The sequence below is a fragment of the Balaenoptera physalus genome (assembly GCF_965194825.1).
Source record: "Balaenoptera physalus genome assembly, chromosome: X".
NCBI classification, from domain to species: Eukaryota; Metazoa; Chordata; class Mammalia; order Artiodactyla; family Balaenopteridae; genus Balaenoptera; species Balaenoptera physalus.
Genome location: NC_138903.1, coordinates 46,362,363 through 46,372,468, shown reverse-complemented (window position 1 = coordinate 46,372,468; position 10,106 = coordinate 46,362,363). Strand labels below are relative to the sequence as shown.

The 10,106-nt window shown below is 48.4% G+C and overlaps 1 long non-coding RNA gene across 4 annotated transcripts in view; it reads right to left on the bottom strand.

The window, feature by feature from the left end:
• LOC309651950 overlaps positions 1-10,065 on the bottom strand; it is a 24,907-nt gene extending 14,842 nt beyond the window's left edge. For 2 of the 4 annotated variants that reach the window (XR_014258474.1, XR_014258475.1), the window contains exon 1: positions 528-10,065. This is a non-coding gene — a long non-coding RNA (uncharacterized lncRNA). The remainder of the gene's footprint in view (positions 1-527) is intronic. The other 2 variants (XR_014258476.1, XR_014258477.1) reach the window with 2 other exon arrangements.
• Between the last annotated feature and the right edge of the window lie 41 nt (positions 10,066-10,106).

The window sequence follows — 10,106 nt, the reverse complement described above, 5'->3', positions numbered from 1 at the left end:
GCGCTGCTGATTCCCTCATTTACACCCGCCCATCCATCCTCCAGGCGCCCTCATGCAGGCTGTGGGTAATTCTGCAGTTGGGACTGGCCTCGGCAAGTACCCAGCATACCCTGCTCCGCTCCCCCCACCCCCGCCGCCATGTCCACTTCATCCCACCCTGATCCTTGTCACTCCTCTCGTCTCCTAGCAACCCAGCCTCACAGGGGATCAATGATGCACTTGCCACCACATCTATGGGTGGCAGATCTCTCTCTGATTAATGACTCAGCTCCCGAGGGCAGGGACTGGCTCTGCAATTCCTCCTCACCTCCCCGTCTCAACAGCCAGCCTGGCGTGGAGTGGGGGGATGTAACGGATACAGTGAAAACCTTCATGATTGGCTAAATGGTAGATTGTGGTTGGCAGGATTGACCTGGGTTGGCTGCTGGAGTGAGCCCGTGACATCACCACCCTGGTGAACTCGTGCCAGGTGGGGATGGTTATCCCCGCCCCAGTGCATTGTGGGCAGGATCAATGACGTATCTTACCCAGACTTGGTGCCACCAGCTGTGAACGGACACTGAAGTCACCAGCTCTTCCCACTTCTCCCCAGCCTTTACGGAGGGTACGGTTGGGGATGCTTAAGAGTGTGGGCTCTGACAGAAATAAACCCCTATGACAAAGGAGCCAAGAATATACATTAGGGAAAAGGCTGCCTCTTCAATAAATGGTTCTGGGAAAACTGGGCCACTTTCTTACACAACATACAAAAATAAACAAAAAATGGATTAAAGCCTAAATTGTAAGACCTAAAACCATAAAACTCCTAGAAGAAAACGTAGCCAAGTATGCTCTTTGACACTGGTCTTGGCAGTAATTTTTTGGATATGTCTCCTCAGGCAAGGGCAACAAAAGCAAAAATGGACAAATGGGAGTACATCAAACTAAAAAGCTTTTACACAGCAAGGGAAACCGTCAACAAAACAAAAAGGCAACCTGCTGAATGGGAGAAGATATTAGCAAGTGATATATCCGAAAAGAGGTAGATATCCAAAACAGCTAAAGGACTCATAGAACTCATTATCAAAACAAAACAAAACAAAAAACAAACCAAGAGCCCGATTAAAAAGTGGGGCAAAACACTGAATAGACATTTTTCCAAAGAAGATAATGCAGATGGCCAACAGGCATATGAAAAGATGCTCAACATCACTAATCATCAGGGATTACAAAATCAAGACCACAGTGAGGTGCTTCCTCATACCTGTCAAGTGGCTATTATCAAAAAGACAACAACAAGTAAGAAATGCGGGCGAGGATGTGGAGAAAAGGAAACCCTCATGCACTGTTGGTGGGAATGTAAATTGGTGCAGCCACTATGGAAACAGTGAGGGTTTCCTCAAAAACCTAAAACTAGGGGCTTCCCTGGTGGCGCAGTGGTTAAGAATCCGCCTGCCAAAGCAGGGGACACGGGTTCGAACCCTCGTCCGGGAAGATCCCACATGCTGCGGAGCAACTGAGCCCGTGCGCCACAACTACTGAGCCTGCGCTCTTAGAGCCTGCGAGCCACAACTACTAAGCCCGCGTGCCACAACTACTGAAGCCCGTGAGCCTAGAGCCCATGCTCTGCAACAAGAGAAGCCACTGCAATGAGAAGCCCGCGCACTGCAATGAAGAGTAGCCCCCGCTCGCCACAACTAGAGAAAGCCCGCGCACAGCAACGAAGACCAAACGCAGCCAAATATAAATAAATAAAATAAATTTAAAAAAAAAAAACCCAAAACTAGAACTACCATATGATCCAGCAATTCCACTTTTTGGTATTTATCTGAAGAAAACAAAAAACACTAATCACAGAAGCTGTATGTACCCCTCTGTTCACTGTAGCATTATTTACCCTAGCCAAGATATGGAAGTGCCCATCGATAGATGGATCAATAAAGAAGAAGTGGTATACATATACACAATGGAATATTACTCAGCAATAAAAAAAGAATGAAATCTTGCCATTTTCGACAACATGGATGGACCTAGAGGGTATTATGCTAACTGAAATAAGGCAGACAGGGAAAGACAAATACCACACGGTTTTATTTGTATGTGGAACCTCAAAAACAAAACAAGTGAGCACGGGGAACAAAACAGAAACAGAGTTAGAGACACAGAGAACAAACTGGTGGTTGCCAGAGGGGGAGCGGGTGGGGAGTTGTGTAAAAGAGGTGAAGGGATTAGGAGATACACACTTCCAGTTATAAAATAAATAAGTCATGGGGATGGAATGTACATATACGGAATATAGTCAATAATATTGTAATAAGTCTGTATGGTGACAGATGGTAACCAAACTTATCGTGGTATTCATTTCCTAATGTTTAAAAATGTGGAATCACTTTGTTGTGTGCCTGAAACTAATACAATATGGTATGTCGATTTTAATTTAAAAAATAAAGAGTGTGGGCTCTGAATCGAGTATGCCTAGGTTTGTGGGTCACTCCTCCTCTGACGGCCTGTGTGACCCTGAGCAGCTCCCCTAAATTCTCTGTAGTCTGCTTTCCCACCTCATCAACTAGGATTTTTTTTAAATTTGTTTATTTTATTTATTTATTTTTGGCTGCGCTGGGTCTTCGTTGCTGCGCACGGGCTTTCTCTAGTTGCAGCGAGCGGGGGCTACTCTTCGTTGCGCGCTTCTCATTGCGGTGGCTTCTCTTGTTGCGGAGCCCGGGCTCTAGGCATGCGGGCTTCAGTAGTTGTGGCGTGCGGGCTCAGCAGTTGTGGCTCACGGGCTCTAGAGCGCAGGCTCAGTAGTTGTGGCGCACGGGCTTAGCTGCTCCACGGCATGTGGGATCTTCCCGGACCGGGGCTCGAACCCGTGTCCCCTGCATTGGCAGGCGGATTCTTAACCACTGCGCCACCAGGGAAGTCCCATCATCAATTAGGATTGATATCTTGCAAAATGATGGGTCTGCGAGAGATTAAATAAGGTGATAGAAATACACTGAATATTGTCTGATACCTGGGAAAGGATCAACAAACGTGAAATGCCATTTTACCCGTGCTAAACACACCCCCAGTGACTGTCTGAATTCAGGCCTTTGAGTTTCAAGAAGAAAAGCCCTGCTTGACTTACCTTCTCCCTTGGAGCTGGGAGACAAGCCTGGCAGGATGGTTGAGCTCCCAAGCTCTCTGATGAGATCACGAGTTCAGAATCCAATCAACTTACCTGCTCTCAAGCGCCTCTGTCTGCAGAAGACTCGTAGATTTCTGCAGAAATACAGCTCAGAGGACTAGCTAAAAGCACAGACTGACAGAGAGCAGAATTCATTTTCAGTTCAGAAGAATCTCATGGGCACTCGCGTGGTATACAACATTGGACTCCGGGTGTGGGGAGAAAAAGTAGATTTCATCGCTCATGCCTCCTGAATGAAAAGGGAAGCTATTTATTAGGAGAAAAATGTTTGCGAATCACAGATCTGACAAAGGGCTTATATTCAGGATATGTAAGGAATTTTTAAAAGTCAACAGTAAGAAAACAAACAACCCAATTAGGAAGTGGGATAGGGACTCAACGTAAGCGCGTAATACAGTGTTGAACATCATAAACCTTTAGGGAACTTCAAATTAATACCAAGATGAGATACCGAATCTCGTATTGGAAAGGCTAAAATCAAAAGTCCTGGCAACACCCGGCGCTGGTGAGGGTGGAACTCTCACACTTTTAGCAGGTGGGAATGCAAAACAGCACAGTCACTTTGAAAAACAGTTTGGTAGTTTCTTAGAAACTTAGACATACATTTACTTATGACCCAGCAATCCCACTCCTGGGTATCTACCCCAGAGAAATGAAAAGCCTGAACATGCATGCTTAGAGCTGTTCTATTCACAACTTCCCCAAAATGGAGACAGTGCAAATGTCCTTGTGTGGATGAATGGATAAACAAATGGTATCCCATGCAATGGCCACCTGCTCTGCACTGAAAAAGCACAGACTGTCGATAGGTGCCTGTCAGCTTCATGCAAGATGGTGCACTGTGCTACATGCGAGAAGCCCATCTCAGAAGGCTACAGGCTGCGTCATTCCCTTTACAGGACACCCTGCCAAGGACAAACTACAGTGAAGGAGGACAGATCCTTTCTGTCAGGGATTGGGAAACATCCCAAAGGAAGGGGAAACAACAAAGGGGCAGCACCTGGGCGTTTTCGGGGGTGATGGACTTGGCCTGTGCCCTGGTCACGGTGGTGGTCACCTGAATCTCTCCATGTGTTAGAGCTCATAGAACTGTACACCAAAAGAAAACCAGGCTGGGGGCTTCCCTGGTGGCACAGTGGTTAAGAATCCGCCTGCCAATGCAGGGGACACAGGTTCGAGCCCCGGTCCGGGAAGATCCCACATGCCGCGGAGCAGCTAAGCCCGTGCGCCACAACTACTGAGCCTGCGCTCTAGAGCCAGTGAGACACAACTGCTGAGCCCGCGTGCCACAACTACTGAAGCCTGCGCGCCTAGAGCCCGTGCTCCGCAACAAGAGAAGCCACCGCAATGAGAAGCCCGCGCACCGCAACAAAGAGTAGCCCCCGCTCGCTGCAACTAGAGAGAGCTCGTGCGTAGCGACAAAGACCCAACGCAGCCAAAATTAAATAAATAAAATAAATACATTTATAAGAAACAACAACAACAACAACAAAAAGAAAACCAGGCTGATCTTACTATATGCTAATTTGAAAAATCCAGTGGTAGATTTTGAAGTAGGTGCATCTCTCTATATTCTTTGAATAAATATATCTTGGGTGAAGCTAACAAAAATTACATCAAATGCTATATTAGAACTTTAGATCAGCTGCTCAGGCACTGCTGTTTTCTAGAGAGCTAGTTTTCTCAGAGAACTGTTACTTACGAACTTTAGTAACCAAACAGCGGCTCCCAGCACATTCAAGGGCAAGAAACAAAAGGACACTACTGAGACATGGTTAGAATCCTATGACTTGCCTGTGTACACAGGCTAAGATGATCACACCTCCCAGAAAGAGTCTCTTCACATTTCAGTCACTGAGATCTGTACTTCAACCAGTTAGTTCAGTTCTTCTGGGCCATCGCCATCCTGTTACACAAACATTTGGTGTGAAACATTTGGAAAATGATCTTAACCCAGTTAACTCCCAGCCAATTTCCACGTGTCACAAGGAGTCTCTCAAGATGATATTTCTTCACGTAGAAAGTCAATTCTCAAATAAAGAAAAGATTTCACACACACACACACACACACACACACACACACACACACACACACCTTGTAAAAAAATACTGAGACTTTAGAAACTGACTCACAACTAACCCACGTCTGATCATTCTTTTCTCTCTTCTTCTCCCTCCATCCACTCTGTGAAATGAATATTTGGCCATGCTATCTGTACGTGCCCCACGAGCTTCTCAAACCACACACATGACGTGACTCGTGAGCCTCTACACAAGGCATTAACCCCAGCCAGCCCTGTTGAAGTCGGCTACCTGGGGGCAGGGGGGTGGCTGGGGCAATGAATTCATCATCTCACCCCATTTCATTCCTTCCACAGTCACTTGCCCCACATGAATAAGGATCTTGCACCAACTCTCTGCTTAAATCACCGCTGCCTCGAGTCTCCATCGTCATCTCACGTGGCTTCTGAGGACAGGGAACAGATTTTAGTTGAGATGAGTGAAGCCAGAGAGACAGCCCATTGGTCAGAGCTTCAGTTTGGGAGGTGATGTCTCTCGATGTACTGCTTCCCCACTACGATGGATAATTTAAAAGTCAGCTTGGCTTGGCTCTGGTGCCCCGTTGTTCAGATGTTAGCAACTAGACGGTGCTGTATGAAGGTATCTGTGGCTGTGATCGACACCGCGACAATCAGTAGACTTTAAGTGAAGCAGGTTACCCTCCATAATGGGGCGGGGGCGGGGGGCGCTTCTTCCAATCAGCTGAAAACCTTAAGGGCAGGGATTGAGGCTTCCTGAGGATGAAACAATTTAGCCTCAAGGCTGCAGCCGAGAAACCCTGCGTGAGACTCAAAGTTGCTGGCCTGCCCTGCGGATTTCGGACTCCAGACTGCAACCTGATTTCCAGCCAGCCGACCTGCCCTATAGATATCAGAACTGCCAGCACCCACAATCCCATGCTCCAGTTCCCTAAAATAAATCTCTATCGGTTGTGTTTCTCTGGAGACGCCTGACTAATACGCCCCCAATATGTCACATCTTTCTCAGTCCAACCCAAAGACATTGCCTGAGTCACCATATTATCCCGCGCCAGGTGCTGTGGATTAAAGAAGTGTGATGGGGGATGCTGCTGTTTTTTTAGTGCCTTCCACGTGTCCGGTCATGGGCGCTATAGGTGTTTTACATGCGTTATCTCCCTCAGGTCTCCCAACAAACCTCACCAGCAGGCAGAGTTATTGCCATTTTACAGATGAGGAATCTGAGGCTGAAGGAGAGTGACTGGGCTGGCAGGGGCTGCACTGGAACCCAGCTTGAGTGTAAACTGTGAATTCTGGGGTGGAGGGAGATGACTTTGGGGAGAGGAGTTTGGGGACAGGTCCCAGAGAGTTTCCAGTGCCACGGGGGAGCAGCAAAACATCACACCCTTTGCTACCAGCCCTGGGCACCCTCCCGCAATGGAAGCAGCCCCAACCCATCTGAGGACAGAACTGGCATGAACTGAAGGACGCACACAACAGAAGATGATGTCCGTCTGTGGCTTCCAGTTGGGAAGACGCCCCAAGGAAGAGCCAGGCTTCTGGTGAGGGGTCATCCAGGTGTGAGGGAAAAGCTCGAGGAGCGTGGCAGAGAAAGAAAGAGCCTCTAGGGCTGGACACAGATGTCTAATGTGATCTTGAAGTTCTTCCTGGAGCTCCTGCAGGGCAAGGCCTGACCTACAACCTGCCCCGTGGCAGCGTCAGTAGTTGTCATGACGGGGAACGTGCCAGCACATTTCTACGCGTGCCTCATTCCATACTCACAAATACAACCCTCCTCAGTTCGTATCGTTATTAAGAATAATTAACCCATTTTCAGGTGAGGACAGTAAGGCACAGGGGGCCAAGTAAATTTCTCAAGATGATACGATAGCAAGTGGCAGAACTGGGCTGAAAGGAAGGTTGTCTAGAATCAGAGCTAGTGCCCTTACCCACGACACCATACTGTTCCCTCAGAAAAGGAAAAAAGGAAGGAAAAAGAAAAAAGGAAACCCACGATGCTCACTATATCAGGAAGTCTGCTTTGGGCTGTGAGTAAAGAGAAAACTCCTCAAACCGGCCTAATCGGAAAGGTAACGCACAACCACACGGCATGAAGCCAGGAGACAGGGCAAGCTCAGGCGCAGTGTACATATACACAGAGAGCAGTGGGAGCACAAAGGAGGGCACGGGGGGAGGATAAGGCGCAGGAGTGGCTACAGAAGCAAGGGGAAGACGAGCAGAGCAGAGGGACAGAGCTCCCGGGGACCTGCCCCAGGACACCGGTCAGCGGGTTCACACCGTCCATCCTGCTGATGGGAGCCCGAGTGACAGCTACACCTCTCACCCACGAAACAAAGCAGCCTGGCTGTCCGGGCTGTATTCATCCAACAAATACTCACCCAGGGCCCACCTGGTCATCAATGCCCTCAGCAAAGTGCCCAAAGCAGCCACAACCTAGGACAGACCTCAGTCTCAGGAGGCTCAAGATTATCCAAGATACCAAATCAAGGGGAAGAAAAGTGGGGAAGAGACGGACACCAGACACTCCCAACAGAGTCGGGATAGAAGACGGGATGCTCCTCACCCGCTCCAAGGAACAGAAATTTGAGCCGAGGATTTTCAGTGTTCGCTCATTGACAGTACGCGTTTTCAGCTGAGAAACGGCTGCTATAATAGTTATGCACCAGGAAGGGGAAACGTGGGTGTTACTCTGGTACAATAGGGTTCTGGACAATGCGGGGATAAAAGACACAAACAGCCCCTGGACCAACGGAAAACTGAGCAGAGAGATTTGCTCTAGCCCCTCATTTCGGATATACTGTTTGCAACAAACGAATTGACAGCATAACAACAGCTAACACTGCTCTGGGCGTGTACCTCACGTCATCATCACTCGCAAGACGGTAAACATGTTCTGAGCACCTGCGGGGCACCAGGCTCCAGGACCTGTGCTTTCGCAGACTTTGTGCCCACGGGAACATTTCACGCAGGAAAACGGTCCTCAAGGAGCTCACAGTGTGGCGGGCAGGGAGCCAGACTGAAGACAGTGGCGAAACAAGCGTGATGAGAGCCTTGGCCGCCGGAGCCACAGGATGCTGGGATCAGGTGGTGAGGGATGGCTTCACCCGGGGGTGGGATAATATATAATAGTATTGTCCCCATTTGCAGATGAGGGAACTGAGGATCAGAGAGGGTAAGCATCTCGCTCAAGGTCACACTGCTAGGTAGTGGTCCTGACCGGTTTTCACCTACGTCTGTTAACATGCAGAGGTCTCTGCACTATTCATTATACCAATCTCTCTCTCTCTCTGAATGTTGTCACCTATTTTAATTCACCATCACCACCTTAAACATTCCCTTGGCTCTACTTACTCCTTTAATACATAAATAATCTGCTGAACAAAGTACAGATTTCCTTTGAGCACATCCAGCCTCTCTCCACTTTATAAACAAAATTTCCTTGCCGGGCACGTCGGCCCCGCCCAAACCGGAGGTTTACATTGAGTCTGTATCGCACTCACAAGCTGGGTAAAGAAAATGGGTCACTGAGATCTGCAGTTTTACTCACCTATTTCACACAGTCTCAAGTACAATTTTAAATGTAGCCAATATTCAAGGAAAAACAGTAGAACCACTGCTTCCCTAAAACAGCCACTCACAAAACATTTCATTGAATGCCAACGCGTTCTAGGTAGGAGACCCAGCCCCTCTCATAAGGAGTTGTGGAAATTCTTTTCCTTAAAATACGGAAATCCTTTCTTTTTATCCATTTTCTCTGTTGCTGCTGCCCTGAGAGACTCAGGCAAGCAAAGCCACTTCACTTTTCTATTTCTGACAAAACAAACAAGCAAAACAACCCTAACCCACAGGCACACAGACACATCTAATACACCCAATAGACGTATGTCACATATAAGGAAATGGCTATTGGAAATACAAACGGAGACCCCCAAACTAATCATAGATCCAACTTTCTGACCACAGTAGAGGTCTACTGCCCAGGATCAGCTGTACTCCAGAAAACCAGACCACCAAAGACACCTTCCTTTTCTAATTATTATACACTGCTGCTTGTCGATTCATGTGGTAAAAGTTTTCAAAATCATTCCACACCAACACAGGAATCAAAGAGCCTGTTAAAAGTATGTACCCATTCCTAGTCGTGTCACATCACGACCCAATTCTCTCACACACTCTCGAGGAAGAATTCCTCTGATGCGTTCAATACAGGAAACGCATTTGCCTTGAAAACACTTCAATTATTTTGTCTCATTTTGTGAGGTGGGACATGAGGTGGGGAGGGAGGTGATGCCAAGGAAACAGACAAACTGTTTCTGAACCTGTTGAACACTGATTCTAGCCCAGTTATCCCGGGGGTCGACCAAGGCCCACTGGAAGTTTCAACATCGTCTCTTTCGGCTTAAAAAATGGCAATCCCCAACCAGAGAAAGAGAAATAAGCCATACACAGACTGTCCAACAGGAATTCTGACACTCAAGAGGTAGGGCATCTGCGGAAAGCAACTGTTCTCTCAGAGAGAGCACCGATCCCAACTGGCTAAAGAGAAGGATTCTGGTCCTGTGACACTAACGCACACCTGGTCGGTCCTAGGGAGACGTCTCCCTCTGTCTGCGTGTCTGTCCCTGTCTCCATCCCTCACTCTCGCACCTTCTTTCCCGGGATCAGGTTTCCGCCATCAGGACGCCAGTGCACCGCCTCCCATCCTCAGACCTGGCGGGAAGGCGGGAGTGGCGGGGGTGCGGGCCGCGCCGGGAATAGAAGGGTTAAGACCACCGAGGGGAGGAGTCCTCCGGCGTCCTATAGAGGCTACCCGCCCTCCACGGGAGGAGGAGTCTGCGGGTCTGCGTCTGAAGTCATAGGGATGCGACATTCCCCGCCCACCCCCCCACCACCCCCCGCCC